The 26,093-nt window shown below is 43.5% G+C and overlaps 1 protein-coding gene across 5 annotated transcripts in view; it reads left to right on the forward strand.

Annotated features, from left to right (window-relative positions):
- Positions 1 to 26,093, forward strand: part of ANKRD11 (ankyrin repeat domain containing 11) — a 265,234-nt gene that overhangs the window by 177,643 nt on the left and 61,498 nt on the right. The window lies entirely within an intron of this gene.

Raw genomic sequence — 26,093 nt, forward strand, 5'->3', positions numbered from 1 at the left:
CATCAGAAATCTATTTTTATAATTCTAGAGGCTAGAATTCTGAATTTGAGGTGCTAGCAGAGCCATATCCTTTCAAAGGCTCACAGGCAGAATCCTTCCATGGCCTCTTCCAGCTTCTGATGGGTCCCAGCAATTCTTAGCTTGTGATTGTATCATTTGGTCTCTCCTATGTCTTCACATGGTTGCCTCTTCGTTCCCTAATCTCCCTCTACCTTCTCTTATAAGGATTTAAGGTCTTTCGATTTAGGTCTTTCCAGATAATTCAGGATAATCTTAACTGGAGTTCCTTAATTTAGTTAAATCTGCACAGACCCTTTTCCAAGTAAAGTCACTCTCCCAGGTTCCATGTGGATATATCTATTACCCTACTGATGTTTTCTCAAGGTAAATGTACATTTTTCCCCTCTTTTTAAATTTAGATGTAATTTAGACATGAATAAAATGCACAGGTTTTAAGCGGACAGTTTCAATATAAATGTATATACCATATGAATTCCTATTCCCTTTAAGGTATAGATCATTTCTGTGAGCTCCTTTACAGTCAGCCTCCTTCCCTTTTTAGTTCTGTCACATTGGTGTAGTGTTGCCGGTCTGGGCCTTCATCTAAGCAGAATTGCATTGTATACAAAATATGTGCACCTGACTGTGTTTGGGCTTTCCTTTGGCATTTCTCTCTGGGATTCATCCATGATGATGTGTGTAACAGTACTTCACTCTTATTGCTGAATTGTCTACCAAGGTATGATCATTGCACAGCTTGCTTATCCATTGATCTCTTTCTCTTTTTAAAAAGAGTTTTATCAATTTCAGAGAGGAAGGGATAGGGATGAGTAGAGGACCAGTGCATGAAAATTCATGCCTGGGGTGGGGGTGGGGGGTCCCTCAGCCTGGCAGTCCTGGAGCCCTCAGGGGATGTCTGACTAACGGCTTAGGTCCACTCCCCAGCTTCAGTCTGGCTTCCCTCTGCGGGAGGCAACCAGACAGGCAGACCAGAGGATGGGGGCAGCCAGCCTTACACCACCTCCACCCTCCTAATCCCCCGATCACCGTTCTTTTCATCTGCCCACTGGCACACTCCTTGGCTGGCCTGGCACCGTCTGCTTGCCTATCCCGCCCCCCGCCAGCCTGTCATTCAACCATTTAGTCAATTTGCATATTACACTTTTATTATATAGGATGAGAGAGAATCATTGATTGACTGCCTCCTACATGCCTCCCAATGGGGATCAAGCCCACAACATAGGCATGTGCCCTGACCAGGAATCAAACCATGACCTCCTACTAAGCTCAACTGCTGAGCCACACTAGTTGGGCTCCATTGATCTCTTGATGGACATTGGGCTCTTTGCACTTTATGGCTGTTATACACAAAGCTGCTTTGCTTCCTTCCAAAGGAAGTAGTGCATTTTAAATATATTCTCAGTTAATGCCCCCTTAAAAAAGAAAAATAATTTCTTTAAACACTTTGCTGTCCAGCTTAGGAGAAGTCTTTTACTTGATTTTGCAAAAGTGAACAGTCTAGGATTGAAGTTTTTGTTATGTCAGACCATGGTCAGTGCATTTGTTGTGTTTCTGAGCTGGTGATGCCATTGTCCTAGTGGGATACAGGAGATCTGCCTGAGGTGTTTCTAAGGAAACTCACGTTGCATTGGGCTCAACAGAGGCCGTGGCCTCCTCTGGGAGTGTTGTCTAGGGCTGTTCAGCTTATCAGTGTGTTTGCCCCAAATGTTCAGCCAAGTTCATACCAAGCCCTGACTGGTGAGGTGGTACAGGCAAGCCTGGAAGTGTCACAAGGTTGTTAGCCACCCTCCTACTTTTGAACCTGCTCCTCCTGTTTTCACAAATGTGAACTCAATTTTATCCTCTTTTAACCATAAGAACAATGAAGGAATTTTTTTTTTTTTTTTTAATATCATCACAAACTGGTCTTTAGGATATTTTGTCTAAAGTTACTCAGTTCCGGTATTTGCAAGACCTATAGTTAAAAGAGTAGGGGGAATTGCTGGGGTTGGGGGATGTTGAATTGTGTATAGTCATTGAGCAATCACTCAGAATGTCCTCCTTGTTGAGTTAAAAATCAGTAACTAGTGGACACTAAGTCTCTTTTCTGTTTTATGGTACTGAGTCTGAGGATGGTGTATTTGAGGAGAAAGTAGGTGGCTTCATCAGGGGTTTATTTCTGAACTAGAGACCTGGTGCATGAAATTTGTGCGGGGGGGGGGGGTGCGTGTCACCTCAGCCTGGCCTCTGTGGCCCCTCACAATCCTGGATCCTTTTCACAATCCTCAACACTGCATGCACAAGTGACCATACTTTTCATACAGGTGAAAAGCATCTTGCTGTTGTATAGGCAGCTACTTTTTTTTTTTTGCCATGATTATAAAAAGTAGTACATAACATTATCCTTGTGAGGCAGTAGTACCATTTTTTCCATCTTATGGGCAGAAAACTGAAGCAGAGAGAAGTTAAGTAATAATTGGCTTTGTCACACAGTTATAAGTGTCAGAATCAGGGCTGACCACCAAAATATGCAAGCCAGAGTCCATGCATATCATCACTGCGTCATCCTGTTTTTTCAGTGTTAGAGTAGCCTTGCCAGGTTTTAATTCTGAGATGGTTCCCAGTATCTGGGTAGGGTCCTTAGGCCTGCCCAGCGGTAAGTGCTGATCTGTGGGGTGACCGGCAGGTCAGTTGGGTAGCTCGTGCTGGCACCTGCCTTGGCTGGTGTTCTGGTTACGAGCCCCTACTGGGGGCAGCTCCTGCATTGAGTGTCTGCCTCCTGGTTGTCAGCGTGTATCATAGCAATCGGTCATTCTGCCCTTACGTCAATTTGCATATAAGATGGTTTAGTTAGTAGTTAGGCTTATTTTGCTCCAAGAATCCATTTGGCAAATCTTGCATTTAAAAAAGGGAAATTATTCTTTTATCCAGTTGATTACCTAACATATGGAAAGCAAAGATAGTAGTTATTTTGATAGGTTGTTTTGTTTTGTTTTTTAGCAAAAAGTTTTCTATTTTAGAAAATAAACAGTTTTGTGAATACACTATTTCCAATTAGATAGATCTCTTTTTTTAAATAAGTTTTTATTGTTCATATTATTACAAATGTTCCTTTCTCCCCCCACCCCCATTGCTCTCCTCCACCAGGTTCCCACCCCACCCTCTGCCCTTTCCCCTTTCCCCACTCCCCATTGTCCTCATCCATAGGTGCACAGTTTATGTTCAGTCTCTTCCCACATCCCCCTCTCCCCTTTTCCCCAAGAATCATCAGTTCACTCCCCTTCCATACCTCTGATTCTATTATATTCAACAGTTAATATTGTTCATCAGTTTTTTTTTTAATTAATTTCCTTGGTTTTTAGATTCACTTGTTGATAGTTACGTATTTGTTGTTCATAATTTTTATCTTTATTTACTTTCTCTTCTGAAAGAACCCCCTTCAGCAATTCATATAATTCTGGTTTGGTGGTGATGAACTCCTTTAGCTTTTTTTTATTAGTGAAGCTCTTTATCTGACCTTCGATTCTGAGTGATAGCTTTGCTGGATAGATTATCTTTGGCTGTAGGTTCTTACTATTTATCACCTTGAATATTTCTTGCCATTCCCGTCTGGCCTGCATGGTTTCTGTTGAGAAATCAGCTGACAATCGTATAGGTGCTCCTTTATAGGTAACTACCTTCTTTGCTCTTGTTGCTTTTAATATTTTCTCTTTGTCTTTTGCTCTTGGAATTTTAATTATGATTTGTCTCGGTGTGGTCCTCTTTGGATTCCTTTTGTTTGGAGTTCTGTGCGCTTCCTGGACTTGTAAGTCTAATTCTTTCACCAGGTGGGGGAAGTTTTCTGTCACTATTTCTTTCAGTATGTTTTCGATATCTTGCTCTCTCTCATCTTCTGGGACCCCCATAATTCTGATGTTGGTTCGCTTGAAGTTGTTCCAGAGGTTTCTTACATTATCTTCAATTTACTGGATTCTCTTGCCTTCTAGCTTCTGTGGAGGAGTGTCTTCTGGCTCTTTTATGTTCCAAATCTTTGACTTGATTCTTGCGATCTTCCATTCTGTTTTTAGGACTCTGTATAATATTTTTTATTTCAGACAATGTATGCTTTATTTCTTGTTGATCCCTTATCATTTCTAGTTGATCCCTTATCATTTCTTGTTGGTTCCTTATTAATTCTAGTTGATCTCTTTTCATATCCTCATAGGTCTTATCGATCTTTTCTAGGAAATTCTTGAAAAACCTTCTAAGCGTAGATTTGAACTCTATATCCAGTCACTTTTTGTCCTCCGTTTCTTTCATTTGTGATTTATTTCGTTGTCGCATTTCGCAGCTACAGATGGGGCGGGGTTTCAGGGTGGAGCCTACAGCCTTGGCCTCTGTCAGCCTCGCCCTATGCAGCTCCTGGGTCTCAGGGTCCTTCAGTACTCATTGCAAGCGCCTCTGAGAGAAAGGTGCCCTCAATTTTCACCTGCTACCAAACAGTCTAGGCTCTCTCCCAATGAGCCCGGTATTGGGGTTCAGTTCAGTTGGAAGTGGAGTTGGAGGTGGCGTTCAGAGCAGTCTGGAGCCCCAGTCTCCTTCCCACCGGGGCAATCCCGTGGCACAGCCAACAGTCCCTTCTCTGCACGCAATGTGCGCGCCTCCGGGACCTCCTCTCGCTGCTCCCCCGGGGTTCTGCCTCGCAGCCCAGCTCCCTCTGTGGGAGCCTGGGTCCCCAGGGTCTGGCCTAGAACTGGGGTTCAGAGCAATCGGAGCTGGGGCCCAACACAGTCGGAGTTTTATCTCCTTTCCGCTAGGGAACACCAGCCAGGCACTCAGCCGCCCTCCTCTCCCGCTCCCCGTCCTCTCCGCGCGCAGTGTGTCTCCGTACCTTAGGCTTTTACAGCTCCTCCGCGCTTCCTTCTGGTTTTTTCCTTGCTTCTCATTGTAGAATTTCCAGTCAGTCGACTTTCCTGTAGTTCTGGGTAATGTCCATTTTATATTTTAGTTGTATTTTATTTAAATTGTTGTGTGCGGCTGCGGCTAGGTGTCTACCTGAGCAGCCATCTTGGATTCTCTCAATTAGATAGATCTTTTTCAGACTGACAGCAAGTCAGTATTTGTCAATACCCTCTGTAGTAAACAGATGGCTATCCTGGTTTAGGTTTCATCCTGGGGAACATTGCCGAGTGGCACTGAGGGAAGGTCATGCAGGGTGCAGCCAATTAGAACGGCACGTGGACAGGGCGAGTGCCTTGGTGGTATCTCGCATGGACAGATGGATGTGAAGGGCTTCATGGGAGAGGTATGTTGTTGGGGGGCTGCAGATGTAATCACCATTGTCTAGTGGATGGTGCTTATTGGGCCGTCACCCACATTGTGTGTCCTGGCAGCTAAATAGGTCTCAGCATCTGATGATGGACATGGTGAAGGAATATGGCAACACTGATGGCCTCCCTTAGTGTGTCCACATGAAACAGTGAATTTGGGAAGGTAGGACCCTCACACTCATAGGCTGGGACAAGACAAGGGCTGAACACAAGTTCAAGCTTAGTTGGCGGGCTGGTAACAAGGGAAGAGGATAAGTCATTACTTTGGCTCCGATGATTCAAGTTCTACCTACCCATGTGATTCTGGCTGGTGTTACGTCCTGGGTCTCTCTCACTCTCCTAGCATTGGTTAAAGGCTGAGCTATAATCCTTTTGTTTTCTTTAAAATATACTCTCAATCAATATAACTACTAAAAAGAAGACATGCATGCCAACTGGAACCACACTGCCTGCACATAGGGGAGCACAGTCATCCATGCAGAGCAGATGACTAACTGAGGGATGCAAGTGATCAGACAGAGATATTCATGTGGACAGGCAGCCACTCAACACTAGTAAGATCATGTGGGGCCAGTAAGTTGATGTTAAAATTTTTTTAAAGCAGTTTTGGCAAGGATGGGGTGGGTGGGCAGGGAACTGGGTGCCTCATATCTCTCAATGAGGCTATGCATGGGACAGCCTTTCTGTAGACCACCTGGCAATATCATGTAAGATATGTACCCTAACTGCCTGCTCATTTCTGCCAAGAGGTTGGTGCAGGAATCTGGGCTAATAAACAGGGGATAGAGACATGGATGAGTTGGCAAGGCAAGAATGCCACCATGGGATATGGGGCTGCAGGACAGTACACTTGGAGTCCTGGGTTTTCTGAAATGTCCATATGTTCAGAGCTGCCTATGTCTGCACATTGGGCTGAGGCAAAAGAGGGAGGAGACATACACATGATCTCTGTTGTAGGAGCATATATTGTTCAACAGAATTAAAAATAATTCTGTGTAAAGTGAATGTCTCACAGCTGCCTGGGGAGACCCAGCGCCTCTTTCACTTGCTGTGTCTGATCACATGGGATATAGGCATATGAGTCACTAGTTATGTCTCCTCCTCATAATATTTAATACGAGCACTCTGCTTAATGTCTTCACCCTGTGTCTTTTGTTTTGACATTTGAATTTGCAGTTCTAATAGGAAGATGTTTCTTGATATCTAAAATATTACACTTGTATGAAACCCTTTTACCATCTCTCATGTGGTTTGTCTAGTTCCTAAAGTTAGACCATCCTGGGGGTGGCATAAGAGGTGCTGATAGTTGTACAGGGTGGGGTGAACCACAGGGACATGGCAGCCACGCTCCTCAGGAGGACCTGCTTTAGCAGTTAGCTTTCCTCTCTTCTTCCAAGGCATTTCTTGTAAACAAGGCACCTCATGCCTTATGGAAGTTCTAGGTTCCCATCATTGTTGCCCAGTTGGTGGTTATTATCTGAATCTTGCAGGAAAGTGCAAAGAATTTTCCATGTAGGGGATTAGGGACGCGGTCTTTAAAGGTGTACATGTTGGGTGGTCTTGTGTATGTTTATTCAATAAATGTTCTTTACTTAAAATTTTTATTGATGAGAGGGAAGAAGGGAGAGAGGAGAGAGAAACAGACATTTTTGTTTTTCCACTTATTTATGTATTCATTGGTTGATATGTGCCCTGACCGGGGATCAAACCCACAACCTTGGTATATCTGGATGATATTCTAACTAAACTGAGCTACCTGGCCAGAGTTCAACAAGTGTTTCTTGAGCACTTATCCCAGCCAGGCCACTCTAGGCTCTGATAAAGACAGTGAACAAAGCAAACTTCTGCCCTTACCTTGGCTTTGAAAGCCTTTTCTATTCCTGAGGATAGTACAATAGTTCTGAGTCCTCGTATTTCCTGGCTGTGGGGTCACATGGCCAAAAAACCATCAGTAAAGGAACAGTTAAAGCTTTTTGAATCAACTGGCAGAAAAAGTGTAAGTTGAGTTTTCTGTGATGTCGACCATCACTTATTAATTTAGAAACTCTAATAAAAAACTACCTGAGAATCATCAGTCAGATTGAAGCATGTCACTTAGTAGTGTCCTGCACCAGTTATTACATGTCTGCTCATCAACCTCTTTGGGCCTAGAGCAAAATCAGGGGTGCTTTTTGGGTGAAACGACCGAACAAACGAGAATAGTAGCTACAAGGTTATCATCACTTTCAGTGAAGACTGGATCCTGCTCTATAGGCCACAGCTCAGATTTATGTAGAGGGTCATCTCATCCCTGAACCTGTTTGTGTAAGGGGCTTCACAAACAGGGCTGCACACTAAGGTGATGTTACCTGGTGTCCTGTCTTATGGTATTGAGATGGCACAGAGCTTTTAGAGGGGTGATATGGCAGTTAGGATAGTGAGGAGGCCAATATGCCAAGTATTGGGTACAGGCTCTTGTGGGAGAGCCAGTCTTATCCGAAGCTCAAGGGTGGCAGAGACCCCTGAATGCAGAGGCCTCACCTGCTAATGGTTGTCATGAGGATGGGTTACTTGTCACAGTTAATGGTGCATCCACCCAAATGAAGACAAGGAATTGTCCAATGTCTCCCAGCTCTAACCCTCAACTCCCCTCCCCCCGCCCCATATACACTTCCAGTGCTGTGGGAAACTTATCCACAGTGTCTTATCATGGCACCACCATGGTCCATCTGCTCTCTTGCAGGGGGACATTTGGGCTATTTGTAGGTTTTGTATAAGTTAGTGCAGATGTGACATGGCTTTGGTCATCTGTGCATGCATATCAGTTGGGATGTATCTAGAATGGCAGAGCCTAGTACCCACTGATCTTTGTTCCCAGGTCAGGTCCTGGTCTGCCACCTTGACTGCTTCTCCCAGGGATCTCACAGTGTGTTGAGTGCACAGCGGGGTAGTATGTTTTATCACTTTGCATCAGTTGTGGCTCTTTGCCAGCCTGCAGTTGAAAGTGGCAAAACTTTACTGTTTGGGGAAATAACATGAGGAGAAGAGAATGGTTCCTCAAAGAAGGACAGAGCACATATTAGGCCTAGTAACAATTAATGTCGTTTTCTAATACTTTTTAAAATCGAATTTATTTAAACAATACAACAAAATTTAATCAACAATATAGTTGCCGTTGTTTTCTACTACTTGTGCCCAACGCTCAGGAAGCATTTTAATCCCTCTGTTGTAAAATTCTTGTGATTTTGATGCAAAAAATTCGGTCAATGCATTTTTGAGGCATTCTTATTAAATTTTTTTCCAAGAAGAAAGTTTTGCAAAGAACGAAACAAATGGTAATCGGAAGGGGCAATATCAGGAGAATATGCAGGTTGAGGGAGAACTTCCCATTCCAACTGGCGCAGTTTTTCAGCAGTGAGTCTTGCAGTATGCGGTCGTGCGTTATCGTGGTGAAGAATTACGCCCTTCCGATTAATCAGCGCGGGTTCTTTTTCTCTTAAAGCTTGGGCTAACCTTTCCAATTGGGCACTATACACTGCACTTGTAATGGTTTGGTTAGATGGTAAAAGTTCATAATGAAGAATTCCTTTAAAATTCCACCAAACACACAACATCACTTTTTTCGCATGCAAGTCAGGTTTTGGCGTGGGCTGCGGAGCCTCATTTTTGTCCAACCATTGAGGCCGCCTTTTCAAATTAACATACAGCACCCATTCTTCATCTCCGGTAACAATTTGCTCTAAAAACGGCAAACGGTTTTGACGAGAGAGGAGCAAACTGCAAATTGTGACTCTTTGATTACGGTTGTTGTCGGTCAACTCATGAGGAACCCATTTTCCAAACTTTTGGACTTTGCCAAGTGCGCGCAATTGATTGGAAATTGTTTTTTGTGAACAATTTAAAGTTGTCGCAAGCTCTTGTTGGGTAATTTGAGGATTTTGCACCAAAAGAGCTTGAAGAGCTTCTTGATCAAAATTGGACACACGGCCTCGACCACTCTTGTCATCTAACGAAAAATTTCCCTCGCGAAATTTCTCAAACCAATGCTGGCATTTTCTGGCGCTAACTGCATCTTGACCAAGAGCACTACAGATGTTTTTTTGCAGCCTCACTTGCTTTTCTTCCTAATTGGAACTCGTAAAGCATGAAGTGCCGAATATGCTCTTCATCCGCCATCTTCTTAGCCCTAGTTTTGCAACAAAAACCAAACCAAACACAAACTTTTTCAAGCAAAACTTGTTAATTGCACTTCACATGTTCTGTAGATACCACGTGTTTGAAGGTTATGTCAATACAAGTCAACGCCAAGCAAGATTTTAAACGAATGTTAAAAACGACATTAATTATTACTAGACCCAATACTATGGAAGCTAATGTGTGCTCACTGAGAGTTCAAGATCATAGTGTTTTCTCAAGTGAAGTATTTTAGAACATCACATTCAGGGGTCTCTATCCTTAGCTCTACCTTTCCCAGCTTGAGAGATGGTTAGTGAAGGGTCCATCATTGATTGGGCACTTGACCTAAACTCTTAATATGAGAAATTTTCGTATTTATAACTCAAGAATCTTAAGATATATCTGACCACAAACACAGGATTCTTAACCAGTTAGGCCAGTATTTCTGAAATTTCTTGACAGCTTCTGTCTGCCCTCAATACACACACACACACACACACACACACACACACGAGACATGTTTGCCAAATAACTAACTTTCTTCCCTCTCTTTCTTTCTGTCTGTCTTTATTTCTGTCTCTCTCTCTCTCTCTCTTCCTCCCTCCCTCCCTCCCTCTCCCTCCCTCCCTCTCTCTCTCTCTCTCTCTCTCTCTCTCATATATATATATGTTTTAATTGATTTTTTTTTTTTTTTGAAGAGAGAGAGAGGAAGGGAGAAGAAGAGAGAAAGAGAGAAAATCATCCATGATGAGAAACATCGATTGGCTGCTTTCTGCAAGCCCCCTATTGGAAATCAAGCCCATAACTTGTGCACATGCCCTGACCAGAAATCTTGGTACATGGGACAATGCTCATCCCAAATGAGCTACCCTGGCCTGGCCAAATAACTTCATAAAATGGGGTGTGTGATACCCCTGATATTTTCTGTTTTGTGTTACTTTGCTTTTTAAAAAACGGCTGTTCATTATTGCTAAAATAATGCAGGGATTGACCCTGGTTTTGAAAACACATTAGCAGGTGATCTATATCTTTATAACACAGTTCCCAAAGTCACTGTTTATCTATTTTTATTTTATTTTTTTGTGAAATTTCTGTTCATGTCTTTTATCCATTTTCTGATTAGATTGTTGTTTCCTGTTGCTTTGTTTGTTTGTTCTATATGTTTATTCTATATATAGGTCCTTTGTCTGATTTTTGATTTGCAGATATCAGGTCTAGTAATAATTAATGTCGTTTTTAAACATTCGTTTAAAATCTTGCTTGGCGTTGACTTGTATTGACATAACCTTCAAACACGTGGTATCTACAGAACGTGTGAAGTGCAATTAACAAGTTTTGCTTGAAAAAGTTTGTGTTTGGTTTGGTTTTTGTTGCAAAACTAGGGCTAAGAAGATGGCGGATGAAGAGCATATTCGGCACTTCATGCTTTACGAGTTCCAATTAGGAAGAAAAGCAAGTGAGGCTGCAAAAAAACATCTGTAGTGCTCTTGGTCAAGATGCAGTTAGCGCCAGAAAATGCCAGCATTGGTTTGAGAAATTTCGCGAGGGAAATTTTTCGTTAGGTGACAAGAGTGGTCGAGGCCGTGTGTCCAATTTTGATCAAGAAGCTCTTCAAGCTCTTTTGGTGCAAAATCCTCAAATTATCCAACAAGAGCTTGCGACAACTTTAAGTTTTTCACAAAAAACAATTTCCAATCAATTGCGTGCACTTGGCAAAGTCCAAAAGTTTGGAAAATGGGTTCCTCATGAGTTGACCGACAACAACCGTAATCAAAGAGTCACAATTTGCAGTTTGCTCCTCTCTCGTCAAAACCGTTTGCCGTTTTTAGAGCAAATTGTTACCGGAGATGAAGAATGGGTGCTGTATGTTAATTTGAAAAGGCGGCCTCAATGGTTGGACAAAAATGAGGCTCCGCAGCCCACGCCAAAACCTGACTTGCATGCGAAAAATTGATGTTGTGTGTTTGGTGGAATTTTAAAGGAATTCTTCATTATGAACTTTTACCATCTAACCAAACCATTACAAGTGCAGTGTATAGTGCCCAATTGGAAAGGTTAGCCCAAGCTTTAAGAGAAAAAGAACCCGCGCTGATTAATCGGAAGGGCGTAATTCTTCACCACGATAACGCACGACCGCATACTGCAAGACTCACTGCTGAAAAACTGCGCCAGTTGGAATGGGAAGTTCTCCCTCAACCTGCATATTCTCCTGATATTGCCCCTTCCGATTACCATTTGTTTCGTTCTTTGCAAAACTTTCTTCTTGGAAAAAAATTTAATAATGAAGAATGCCTCAAAAATGCATTGACCGAATTTTTTGCATCAAAATCACAAGAATTTTACAACAGAGGGATTAAAATGCTTCCTGAGCGTTGGGCACAAGTAGTAGAAAACAATGGCAACTATATTGTTGATTAAATTTTGTTGTATTGTTTAAATAAATTCGATTTTAAAAAGTATAGAAAACGACATTAATTATTACTAGATCTAATATCTTCTACTCGCTGCAGTTTGACTTTTCACCTTGTAAACTAGGTCTTTTACAGACTAAAGTTTTAAATTTTGTTGAGATATTATTTTTTCTTTCATGCATTGTACTTTTGGTGTCATGTTAACTCTTTAAACGCCCAGCCTATTTTGTCTTCGGAATGGAAAATATAGTGTCAGTCACCAGTGACTGACTGGGTGCTTAATGTGTTAAATATTGTAGGTCTTGAATATTTTCTCCTATTTTTTTCTCTAAAATTTTTATAGTTTTTCTTAGATTTATACCTAAGCATTTCATTTTTATTTAGTATAAATTATAAATGGTATTGTTTTTGTTTCCATATGTTTATTGCAGGTTTATGAAATATAGTGGATTTTTGTGTGTTGATCTGGTATTTTGCAATCTTATTGAATTTATAATTTTAGGAGTTTTTTGGTAGATTTCTTATAATTTTATAGGTAGATAATCATGTCATTATCAAATACTGATGTTGGCCCTCTGTATCTGTAGATTCAATTAACCACGAATTGAAAATATTTGAAAAAAAGTTATGTTGTTTCTGAATTGTACTATGTAGTTAGGCCTGTCATAGTTGCTGCTTCTGTACTGAACATGTACAGATTTTTTTTTTTCTTCTCATTCCTTAAACAATACAGTATTACTTACTATTTACTTTGTCTTGGGGATGATAATCTAGACATGATATTCAGGTGGTATACAGGAGGATGTGAGTAGGTTGTGTGTAAATACTATATTCCATCCCATCTAATAAAGCAGGAATATGCTAATTGACCGTAGCACCCACACAAAGATGACAGCACCCATAGTCAATAAGGAGGGAATATGTTAATTAACTGCCATGCCCTCAAAGATGGCAGCACCCACAGACACAAGATGGTTGTACCCAGTCCCCTCCAGCCCGCTGGGGTGGCAGGCATGTGGCAAGGCCGGGCCTGCCCCTACATCTAGAGTCCCCCAACCCCCTCAGCTCCACAGCTGCCCAGGGCCGGCCTAAGTTGCAGGCAAGCCTTGGATGGCGGCTGCCCAGCCAACGCCCGAAGTGCATGCAAGCTTCGGGTGGTGACTGCCCAGCTGACACTGATGTGTAGGCAAGTCTTGGATGGCGGCTACCCAGCCACCCAGGGCCAGCCGAGGCTCAGATACCAGGTCAGGCCGAGGCTTGAGCTGCCAGCAGTGGCAGCAGCAGAGGTGTGACGGGGACATTGCCTTCCCTTGATTGCTGGGTCACCTCCCACCCCTGAGGGCTCCTGGACTGTGAGAGGGGCAGGCCTCAGCCTGGCCTGCCCCTCTCACAGTCCAGGAGCCCCCTTCCCCTCTAATGCCCCCCAGTGCGTGAATTTTCATGCACTTGGCCTCTTGTTTTATATAAGGGACTTGAGCATTTATCAATTTTGGTATCCATTGAAGGGGTGGGGGTTTCTGGAACCAATTCCCTGGTGGATACTGAGGGTCTACTGTACAAAGTTTTACTGTTTTATTCCTTCCTTGCGTATTTACATGCCTTTTATTTATTTTATTTATTTAAATATATTATATTGATTTCTTATAGAGAGAGGGGACAGAGAGTTAGAAACATTGACAAGAGAGAATCATCGGTCAGCTGCCTCTTGCACACCCCCTATTGGGGCCATGCCCGCAACCAAGGTTAATGCCCCTGACCGGAATTGAACCCAGGACCCTTCAGTCTGCAGGCCGTTGCTCTACCCGCTGAGCCAAACCGGTTTTGGCTACATGCCTTTTATTTTGTTTTCTTACCTTATTACTCTGGCCAGTACTTCCAGTGCCATGTCCATTTACAATAGCAGTGGGAGGGGACATCCTTGTCTTGTTTCTGATCTTGGGTAGAAAACATTCAGTTGTTTTACTGTTAAGAATTCTGGCTGTAATGAGGATATTTTCCTATAGTACTCCTATTCCAATAGTTTTTATCATGGGTTTTGAATTTTGTTGAATATATTTACTGCATCAATTGCTATGATTATGTAATTTTTCTTCTTTAGCCTGTTAATATAGTGGATTACACTGATTGATTTTTGAATGTTAAACCAGCCTCACATATACTACATTAAGTTATCACAAGCATAGCTATATCCACCTCTCTAATTGCCTTCTTTACTTGATGATAATACGGCACTCAATCCATAGTCATAGATCATTCCCCTTTTTATCCTGCTCCACAGTGTAGATATGCCACTTGATCTGAGCAGCCACCTGGTAGGTGGGCTTTGTGCCCAGGACCTCTTTAGGTAGCATTGCAGTAAATTGCCCTATGTCACCTTTTCCTGTCCTTGTTCATGCATTTTGGTGCTGGGTTGCAGGGTCAGTTGTAAATGATACTGTAGGGTACTCCACAGCCCCTTCCTCTTTTGCATTCACAGCAGAAATGCCCGATTGTGCCTGTGTCCTCTTTCTGATCTTTCTCTCCACATGCTATACTGCCAGAGTATAGCATGTACCCTAGCACCTTGGGCCAGCCCTAGATAGCTGGGGAGCCAACATCCAAGGCTTGCCTGGGCAGCACCATCTGAGGCTTGCCTGCGCCATGACGACCCTGGGCAGGTGGGCAGCCACCATCCGAGGCTTGCCTGTACCTCAGGCCGGCCCTGGGCAGCTGAGGAGCTGAGGGGATTGGGTGACTCCAAATGCAGATGCTTGGGGCAGGCCTGGCCTTGCCACACGCCTGCTGCCCCGGCGGGCTGGAGGGGACTGGTTGCAACCATCTCGTTTTTGACTCCCCCTGGTCACCTCTGCCTCATAATTTCTGTACAGATTAGCCTTAGAAAATGTCTTGGACTCACCCCTTCTCCATTTAATGCTTCATAGTCATTACTATTTTTAGTTATTTCGTTACGTGCCTTTCAGGAGTATGCCTACATTTATTTCTTTGTCTTTCATTACATTTAGTCTGTATCTTAGTTCCTTTTGTGTAAGACAATTATTGTTTTTACTGTGTGGTGGTTTGTTGTTGTTTTTTTGTTTTTTTTTCAGCCCCCCTTTACCTCCCACATTCTAAAACTATGTGTTTACCTTTAATTTATCAAGGTTTTCATTTTCCATTCTGTTCTGCAGTTACAGTGGCTTGTATATAGGTTAGGTTTGCTCCAAATGTTGGTCAGCCTTGTGTTGCTACCTCATTATGTCTGCACAACTACAGTTCTCAACAGGATCAGTCACATAGGGTGATGGGATCACCATCGCTTCCTGGAACTGTTGTCACTTGAGGGAGACTAGGCCTGCAAGAAGATAGGATAACTAACCTTCTTCTTTTTAAAGGCCTGCCAGAGTATAGCATGTACCACGTTTTGAACATATCTAGCCTTTAAAACTTTATTTATTGTGAAATGTAACATAACACCTAAAAATCCACAAAGTGAAAATGTATAATTCACTTAACACAAAGAACACACATGTGTAACCCTTCATGTAGTAACATCTTTTGGTCAGCCTCCTAATCACGGTGTCCCAGCCCCCATCATTCTCCAGACTCATAACAATCACATCCTCATTTTTGTTATAGTCTTGTCACCTAAGTCTGCATTCCTAAACACTGTAGTTTAGTGTTTTTCAGAAACCTAAGTAAGTATATAATGTATTTTTTCTCAACATTATTTGTTAGCCTCATTCAGGTTATTTGTTTATTAGCACTGCTGTAATAGTATTCCATGTCACCATCACAGTTATCATATTACCAGTGTGGGCGTCTTATAAACAATATTGCATTCTTGTACATGTGTCCCAGTGCATTTGGGCTTGCATTTGTTGTGTGTGTGTGTGTGTGCGTGTGCGTGTGTGTGTGTGTGTGTGTGAGAGAGAGAGAGAGAGAGAGAGAGAGAGAGAGAGAGAGAGGGAGGGAGGGAGAGAGAGAGAGAGAATTTGGTTTCTCTGTAGTAGTCATTTTATAACTTTCACATTTCTGATTTTGGTTCATTTCCTGAATGCAAATCTTTTCCTGACTTTGTGCTTACAAAGGTTCCCAGACTTCTTGAACTTCAGGGTTAGTGAGGACCCCACAAAGCTGCTGTTAAAGTATTGTCTTAAAAAGTATAACAGAGAAATATTAAATATTTAGTTCATTAAAAGTATTACATCTACATATATATATACATACATACACCTAAGGGACCATTTTGACTGAAGGACTGGAATGACAGGTTGACCAGTTGCTATTATGAGCACTGACTACCAGGGGGCAGATCTCGGTGCAGGAGCTGCCCCCTGGTGGTCAGTGCACTTCCACAGCCAACCTCCCAAGGGCCCCTATTGGGAATGGGGGGCAGGCCAACCTCCCGCAGCCCCTCCCCCTGGCCGACTCTTACCCCCCCTCCCCCCCGCAAAAAAAAATAAGCCTCAATTACCAGCCAGGCCAAGGGACCCCACACATGCATGAATTTGTGCACTGGGCCTCTAGTATAAATATAAATACATTTACTGAAAGGTAACTATTTTACAAAAAAAAAATCACAAAAAGTTAGTGAAGAAGTGGCATTATTTTCTATATCTGCAAATCTCTTAATATCTAGCTTAAATAAAAGACAGTTGGACACTGCTAACTGTATGTGCAGTCCATCTTTTGCATTCTGTTGTTTTGTTTAAAGTGTATTAAAAAAAAAATCCAGCTTCTCACACACATGTAGTGGGAGAGGAGAGATATTGGGAACCTTGTCACAAGATTATGGATTCTAATTTGATAGAAGTTGCAGCACAGGCTGTGAAAACGCAGTGGGTTCTGTGTTGGCATTGCAGTCCCATCAGTGTGTTGGCATTGCAATACCATTGGTGTGTTATGTGCATGGATGGTTCTTTCCTGTATGTGGCTTTATAACATCCCATAATGATCATTTGGAAAATATTGGTTCACTGAATTATGCAGATCTTCCAAATGCTGATATTATATTACACGCTATTTACAAAATAACCTCTTTATATTACCACTGATCTCACCAAAATGTCTTCAAGCATGGAGCTGCTGTCAAGCTATTGGACGTGGGGACATGTTTTCTAAAATGCAGATTTTACATGAAAGTTCAAATTTCATTATTGGCCACAACTACAATTAATTTTCCTTGAAGCAATAGGCTCTGTTTCTTCATTTTTGATGAAGTAACTTCCAGATACCCAGTTCTTAATAATAGTTTGTCTGAAAGAGTCTCTCATGTAAGACTTGTGTTGCACAGCCAGTTTAGCTAGCCACTCACATATTTGCAGAAGCTTTTCTTCAGATAAGTGTTATGCTTTGATATGCAGCAGAAGTGCTTATATCTTCCATCTTGTCGCCGAATATTGGAAGGACAAGAATTCAAGGTTTACAGTTTAATGAAATTTATACTTTTTAAAATCCTCATCCAGTGATGTGTTTGTTTTGTTTTGTTTTTATTGATATGAGAGGGAGGGAGGGATATATCAGTTGCCTCTCATGAGAGAGAAAGAGAAAGAGAGAGAAAAAGAGAGAAAGCGTGCGCGCACAGGTGCGCGCAGTTGCCTCCTGTATGTGCCCCAACCTGGGATTGAACTTGCAACCGACAACCTTTTGATGTACGGGACTACATTCCAACCAACTAAGCCACCCTGTCAGGGCTAAAGTTTATAATTTTTGCTGCTCTATCGAGGAGAGTCATAAGTAACAGTGGCTTATTTTATGGTGATTATGTGACAGCAAGGAGCACAGGGACCATGAGGAATTTGCCTTTTTCTGGGGCATGGCCACATGTACCTTGGGACAGGCAAGTAGTTCTTGGTATTATTATGAAAACAGTGTTGACCTCACAAGCACCCTGAAAGGGTTATCTTCAAAGCCCACAGACAACACTGAGAACTGCTGCACTTGAGGGGGAACTGGGTAGGAAACACCTTAGGGCTGTGCTCTGTCCAGTCTGCCCACCCTTACAGTGTGAACACATCTGTAGATCAGGGCTGCAGTCTGGGTATGACCGAGGTCCAGTAAAACTTAGTTCCATGCCATTTTCTTTCTTTTTTTTTCCTTTAATATATATATATATATATATATATATATATATATATATATATATATATATATATATATATATATATATTTTATATAGAGAGGAAGGGAGAGGGATAAAGAATTAAAAACATCAGAGAGAAACATCGACCAGCTGCCTCCTGGCCTTCTGCACACCGTGACCCTAACGGGGATGTGCTTGAAACCAATGTACATGCCCTTGACCAGAATCAAACCTGGGACCTTTCAGTCTGCAGACTGACGCTCTATTCAATAAACCAAACCGGATTCGGCTCTATGTAATTTTCATGTGTTATAAAATGCTAGACTTTTAAAAAATATATATGTATATATTTTGTTGATTTGAGAGAGGGAGAGATAGAAACATCAATGATGAGAGAGAAAATCATTGATCGGCTGCCTCCTGCATCCCACCTCCACCCGCCCAATGCTGGGTTATCCAGCCCACAACCTGGGCATGTGCCCTTGGCTGGAATTGAACCTGGGACCCTTTGGTATGTAGGCTGAAGCTCTATCCACTGAACCAAACCAGCTAGAGCATGAAATATTAGTCTTAATTTTCTTGTGGAAATCCCCAAATCCCTTAAGGATTTAAAATACAAAACCCATTCTTAGGTCAAATGGAGATGGCTGGCTTTAACCTGAGGCTTTAGTCTGCTGACCCCCCTCTTGAGGAGTACAGGCTACAGAGGAGGTTAACGTCACTTTTCTGCATGCATGTTTTTTGAAACTATCTTCTATTTGTTCTAACTCTCATTGACATTTTGGCTGAATTTGGTACTTCAGTGTGGAAATAATTTTCTCAGATCCAGGGCTCTATTGTCATCTGGCATTCATACAGTTGATGAGAATTCTGATGCAATCTGAATCTCACTCTCTCATGGAGGACTGTGGCCCTGCCCCCACCCTCATGTCCTGCGTGGGTGGGATTTCTAGAGGCCAGGCAAGGTTATGGCTCAGTTCATTTCTGCTGTGTGCCCTCAGATTCTTTCTGTTTAAAGAAGCATGCCCTTGATTGTTTCTTTTTATTGTTTTGTTGCTGATGTTTTTGCCTTTGTATGATAGTGGGTTTTGTATTTACTCTCCAGACCTTATGTTTTATCATGTTTTTAAATTTTATTTTATTTATTAACTTTTAAAAATTGATTTTAGCAAGGAGGAGGAGGGAGGAAGGGAGATTTGTTGTTACACTTCTTATGCATTCATTGATTGATTCTTATATGTGCCCTGACTGGGGGGTGAAATTTGCAATTTTGTGATATTGGAACAGCACTAACCAACTGAACTACCTCAAGGCTTATCTTATTTTTAAACTAGATGCCTGGTGTACACTTGGGGTGGGGGAAAGGCCGAGGGAGTGCTTCAGGACATATTTGACCTGTCTTGCCCAGTGCCAACTGGCTGCACCCCAGCAGCAAGCTAACCTATTGGTCAGAACATCTGCCCCCTGTGTTCGGTGCGCATCATAGCGACTGGTCCAATGGTTAAACAAACGGTTGGACACTTAGCATATTAAGTTTTTATTATATGCTAAGGCCTAATACATGGAAATTCATGCAAGAGTAGGCCTTCTTTCCCTTGGCTGCTGGCACTGGCTTCCCTCCTCTGGCTGCCAGCAGACACCTGGGACCCTGGCTGGTTTCCCTCTAGCACTGGCTTAGTCATGAAGGATGATGTCTGGTCTAATTAGCATATTGCCCTTTTATTATTATAGACTAGAGGCCTGGTGTACAGATTTGTGGTCCCTCAGCCTGGCCTGTGGGGACTGGGCTGATACTAGCGCGCGCGCACGCGCGCTCACGCTCTCTCTCTCTCTCTCTCTCTCCCCCGCCCCCCCTTTAAATATATTTTATTGGTTTTTTACAGAGAGGAAGAGAGAGGGATAGAGAGAAACATCGATGAGAGAGAAACATTGATCAGCTGCCTCCTGCACACCCCCTACTGGGGATATGCCCGGAACGAAGGTACATGCCCTTGACCGGAATTGAACCCGGGACCCTTGAGTTCACAAGCCGACACTCTATCCACTGAGCCAAACCGGTTTTGGCTGAAACTGGCTCTCTGACACCCCCTGAGGGGACACGGATTGTGAGAGGGTGCAGGCCAGGTTGAGGGACCCCACTGGTGCACAATTGGGGCACACTTGGGGCTGGGAAGGGACTGCAGGAGGGCTCCAGGGAATGTCGGGCCTGTCTTGCCCAGCCCTGATTGGCAGGATCTCAGCAGCAAGCTAACCTACCGGTCAGCATCTGGCCCCTGGTGGTTGGTGCTTGTCATAGTGACTGGTCAAATGAATGGTCAGACACTTAGCATATTATGCTTTTATTATATAGGAGATTTTTATTATATAGGAAGACCTTTTATTCTCTTTTCTTGAATTTTTCTACTCTAATGTCAAGATTGCTTCTAATCCTTTTGTTTCTCTTTTGTAGCACCCTTCTTTGTTCTGTGTATCTCCTGCCAGGCAAGTAGGGGTTCTTGATGTTCTCTGCATTCTCTGCACTCCTGATGTGCATGCTTGTTCACACTAGCCTTCCTCTCTGATTGCCTGTCCCCTTTCTGTGGTTGCAGCTCAGCTGGATACGGTGCCCTGGGGCCAGGTGGGTCTTCCTTGATCATTGCCATGTGTGGCCTGTACAGGCGGCCAGGGCTGTTGACCCTGCATCCTGTTCCACTGTGCTCTCTCTGACAGAGATGCTCCAGCTGGTTGGGCCCACAAGTGCCTTTGAAAACTTTCACAGGTTTTGCCTTTTTTCACTTGGATTCTAGCTCTGACCTATATGTGGCCAGTAAAAATGCCTTCTGATCATTTTGCTGTTAGCTTGACACTTAAGGCAGGAATGGGCTAAAATTCCTAGGATTTTTGCTAAGCTGAAGGTATTGCCGTAGTGCCTATCGCCTTCCTACATCAGGTTTTACCTTGGAGGAGCATCTTTCTTATCTGCTGTGTTTCTTGCCCAAAACTTGAAGGAAAAGCAATGTGATTATTTGGGATGGTCAGCTTAGACAAAGGCCCTTGAGTATGTTTATTGGAGTATGGGTAGGGGCTGGGTCTGTTGGCAGTTCTTACACTTGAAGGCTGTTTAAAGCACCTTTGGGAAGGAACATGCCTGTCATCCTTGTCCAGAGGCCTCTTGTCGTGTTTGTCCTGTCAGCCATTTGAATGGTTGTCTCTCCAAGCCCATAGATGCAGGGCCCCATGGCAGGCAGGAAGGAGAATTTGCCAGGTGGATGCCACGTGGAGTTTTTGTCGGGCTATGGGCCACCTGCAGTGTGCATAGGTACAGGATTGGATGGCCTCTCCTGCCTTGTGTGCCCATTGGTCAGGGGCCTGACTTTAAATAGTTGTTGCTTACCTCCAGGCTAAATGAAATTTTGTTTGGGCTCTGACACATGGCTGCCAGGTAATAGGTAAATTCCAGTGTAACTCAGGGAGTGTGACTAAGTCTCTTTTTAGAAAACTTGCTTCACCTCAGAACTTCTTGAGTGCTTTCCTGAAAGGCCTCTGTGCCCCTTTTTGAAACTTGTGAAGCTGGAACCACTGCCATTTAGTTTGGAGGTGCAGAAACAGAACCTGCATCTAGCAGCTTGTTGCTGCGCAGGAGCTGGTCAGAGGCCAAGGCGGGGCTCAGACCAGCTATGCTATCCTCGACCACCTTCGTACTGTGTTGCAAACATTTCCCAATGCTCAGCATCAAGTCTACGTGTGTCCCAGTGTGCTGTAGAGTGTTTCATTTTCATGTGGTTTAAAGTGTCCCTGGGTTTACAATAGACTTCTTTTAATACTGGAAGTGAGGGAGTTCAGACTGCATTTACAGTGTGTCTGTGCAGAGACAGCCAGGTCACCTCCAGAAAGAAGATAGCCTTCTATGGGTGAGGCATGTTGGTCACCCATTGGGTTGTGGTCAGCTGTGAAGCACGCTGATCAGAAAGCCCTAGGCCTGAGTTCAGACAGCCTTGGAATTCTATAGAAGAGAGGATTACCAGCCACGAAGACTGTCTCCACTGTGTCAACTGTTGGGTGATCCAAGCCTCTTCCTGGTTTTCACAGTGAATGCCCAGCACTGAGTGAGGAGGCCAGGCTTCACAGCAATGTTTTAGAGCCTAGCTCCTGACATGGGGAGTCAGCTCCTCTAGGAGGCCTCACATTGTAGACTAGAGTTGCTAGTGGTCCCACTTCATCTATATCATTTTCTTGGCTGGCATTGCCACTTCTGCAGCTGAGGGAGAGGCTGACCAGGAAGAAGGGCATAAGCTGGTATGGAGCCCGAGGGACCAGCAGCAGAAGCCCCTGGCATAGTCAGGATGACCAAGCAAGATGGCCAGGATGACCAAGCATTTGAGCTTTTGTTTTCATCTAATATGTCATGAGAAAAAAACAAAATTAGGCTTGGCCAGGGAGTAATAAGAGAAATGGGATGGATTGATTCGTGCATCGAACTTTTCTACAAATTCATCTGGAATGTGTCGCTGGCAAATCTGAGCTCTGTCTTTTTTGTCACTAACAGCCTGTGTAAACCCTGTGTCAATGACTGCTCTGAAAAAGATAAATCTAAGTGTGCTGGGATTCAGCAGGCCCTGAGGAAAATAGTTGTCATTGTCTTGGCTTTCCTTATTAGTGCTGAATATTGAGTTGTTTGTAACAAGCACCATTCCCAAACATGAGAAACCCCAGAGTGAGGTACGTAGGTGGTCTCAGCCATCATTATAAAGGTGGGCTTGAAAAATACAGAAAACAGTGTTTATGATGACATTCCTACCTCACCTGTGCTGTCCCTAGTCTTTGTGGGAGAGGTGTGGTGGAGCCTAGAGAACAGTGGCCTTTTCAGGAGTGAATAAGGCCCATGGGCCAGGACAGGACATACGTGCTGGCCCCTCAAGCTATTCTGTTGAAGTGTAGACCTGCTCGTACTCTGTGATACATCACATGCGTTATATAGTTTAGAGTGTCCCTGGTTTTACAATAGACTTCTTTTGTTATCTGGTTGGTTGTTCACAAAATGAAAATACTGGCAAGTGTCTCCTGGTAGCAAGGGACAAACTGCATGTGGTAGAGGATTATGTGCCAAAGTCTAAGTCAGAGGAATTGGACCTAAAGACTTGGACCTCGTGGTTTCAATGTTTTAATTCTAATATTAACAATGACAACTGTGACAACTTTATATTAGTGGACTACTTCATAGTTACACATTACTCAGAAATGATTGGTACACCTTTGAGGGCCACCTCTTTATGGGCTCAACTTGTACTTTGAGATGTCATCTCCATCACTGGTCCTGGGCCATGGGGAGTAGAGCTCCTTTCCAGTATAGCTGGGTGTCACCTCAGAACTCAGCCTAGTTCTGTAATGCTCATCTGTGAAACACCTTGCCCTCCAGTTTTTGAGGACACTTGGAACATGGAAGAAATCCTGAATGAGCAAGCTCAGAACTCATATCACCACTTTTTCTGGTCCTGCAGCTTCAGTGGTTGTTTTTTAAAGATAATTAGGCTTTAGTGGTTGGGAGAAGTTGTTCTGGAAACATCCTATTCTCTTCGTGGTGTCTGATAGCCATTGTATTGCCTTTCCTAGGGGAGGAAGAGGAATAGGAGAAGGAGCAGATCTTCCCGATGAGATATGGGTTCAGAAACTGTGGGGTTCATATTGTGGCCACACGTGTGCGGTTCTGGGTATTTCCTGCACCTTCTTCACAGACTCGCCTGTGTTCACATCCAGGAGCTGGAGGATTGAATATCCCATGATTACTTTGCTCAGTTCTTCTATTATGAGAGCAGGCAGTCAGGATTTCTAAAAAAATGAACTTCCTGATAATCTTTAAATTTCTACGGAAACATTGCTCATGAGTCTCAGACAGTGGTGAGTTTCAAGTTATCACTGAATTAGGCTCTAGGATGCTAATTCCTCCAGGCTAAGATGTTCCAGTTCCATAGTGAAAAATTGGAGGAGAATTTAGAATTCATAGTATCACATAGAGATAGAAAATGTCAATTTTGGCCTCAGCCATCAGAGCATGTGGATAGAAATACCCTGTTCATCTGCATTGTGTTGGGAAAGGAAGGCAATAAAATTGATCAGCCGTGCTCCTCTCCCCAGAATAAATTCAAGTTTGTTCTTAAGTCAGGTAAGCACCAAAGGGACACTTCTTGAAATTTTATCAGTTAATATGGAAAAATAAGACATGGTGAAGGGCAGATTGCTCTAGCATACAGAGAGCAGGAAAAGTAGGGTACTGCCACTTACAGAATGATTTTGAACATGTCTTTCAAAAGCTACAATCATACATAATAGAAGCTATTTAATTTCAGGTGAGTTAATTATAAAAATTACTCATCTGAAATGGATAAGCACAAAGGTGTGTGACTGTGGGAAAAGGAGATGAAACAGTGCATGTAATGTGGTTTGTATAAAGTGTTTTCTTCCTCTGACAATGAAAAAATGCATTAAAAGGAAGGCAGTGACTTTTGGAAAGCCAGAATAGATGTAACAACACCCCCCTTTCCCCGACGACCACCACCACCACCACTACCATTCCTCTTGCTCTGTGCAACTGAAAACCTGAGTGTGATGTATGGAACAAGCTTATAAGAGGACTGGGAAATGGAGAGAGCCGGTCTGAATTATAGGAACGTTCATGTCAGGCATGTCTGGTTAGGTCATGTGGCCACAGGTGGAGATGTGAAAGGAAGTTGATTCTTTACACAAATCCCAGAGAGAGTTTACTGTGTGCCATGCAGAGCAACTGGGGAGAGCATTGGGGTGGTCTGGAGCAGAATACAGAAGTGAGAGAGGTATAGGCCAGATCTTTGTTGGGTTTGGGGTTTCTGCAGGAAGGCAAGGGGTACTGTGTCAACAGTTTAGGATTGACTAATTTGAATAATTCCACAAATTGTGTGCTGGTCTGTATTGCCTAGTGGTTGGGTTAATTTACCTTAGGGGAAATAATTGTCTTGTGTGTAAGTGAGATGGAACTGATTGGTAGTTTTTTGTGTGAAAGACATGTCTACCTCAGGAGCCCCTTGTTGTCTCTAAGAAAGAGCTAGATCTGGGAGGGGCAGTCTCTCCCAGACAGCAAACCTTTTAAGGTATCAGCACATCTCATATAATAAAAGAGTAATATGCAAATTGACCATACCTCCACTATGCCCACAAGCCATGCCCACCAGCCAATCAGAGCAAGTATGCAAATAAACTCAACCAAGATGGCTACAGCCACAGTGTGCAGGAGAGGGGCTTGGGTTTCCCCAGCAATGAAAGAAGCCAAGGTTTCTGCACTCAAGGCTACAAAGTTTCAATTATAGAAAGTAAACATATCCAAACAGAAATGGTGGCAGTCACGATCAAGAAGACTTGGCTTTGCTCCAGGCTACAAAGTTTCAATTGTAAGACGGTAAATAAATTCCAGATACCTGGGCTCCACTAGGGTCGCCAGGGGTTGTGGCTGGGCTGCAAACCACCACAGGCCCCTTGCCCAAGCTGCCTCACACCCCAAGGGGACCCCCACCCTGGTCTGGGACACCCTTCAGTGCAAGCCAGCTGGCCCCCACCCATGTACCAGGCCTCTATCCTATCTAATAAAAGTGTAATACTATGCAGATTGACCATCACTCCAACATACAGGATGGCTGCCCCCATGTGGTCAAAGGTCCTGCCCCCATGTGGACACAAGATGGCCACTACAAGATGGCCAGCAGGGGAGGGCAGTTGGGAGGAACCAGGCCTGCAAGGGAGAGCAGTTGTGGGTGATCAGGCGAGCAAGGGAGGGCAGTTGGGAGGCACCAGGCCTGAAGGGCAGTTGGGGGTGATCACCCTGCAGGGGAGGGCAGTTAGGGGTGACCAGGCTGGCAGAGGAGGGAAGTTGGGGGCAAACAGGCTAGCAGGAGAGAAGTTAGACATCAATCAGGCTGGCATGGGAGTGATCAGGAAGGCAGGCAGGTGAACAGTTGGGAGCCAGCAGTCCTGGATTGTGAGAGGGATGTCCCAGATTGGAGAGGGTGCAGCCTGGGCTGTGGGACATCACCACATACACACACACACACACACACACACACACACACACACCCGTGCACGAATTTCATGCACTGGGCCTCTAGTCAGAAAATAAAAGCATGGCGAATACAACATCTGTTCTGGGATTTCCTG

The sequence above is a fragment of the Pipistrellus kuhlii genome, unplaced genomic scaffold, assembly GCF_014108245.1.
Source record: "Pipistrellus kuhlii isolate mPipKuh1 unplaced genomic scaffold, mPipKuh1.p scaffold_m20_p_17, whole genome shotgun sequence".
Classification (NCBI taxonomy): Eukaryota; Metazoa; Chordata; class Mammalia; order Chiroptera; family Vespertilionidae; genus Pipistrellus; species Pipistrellus kuhlii.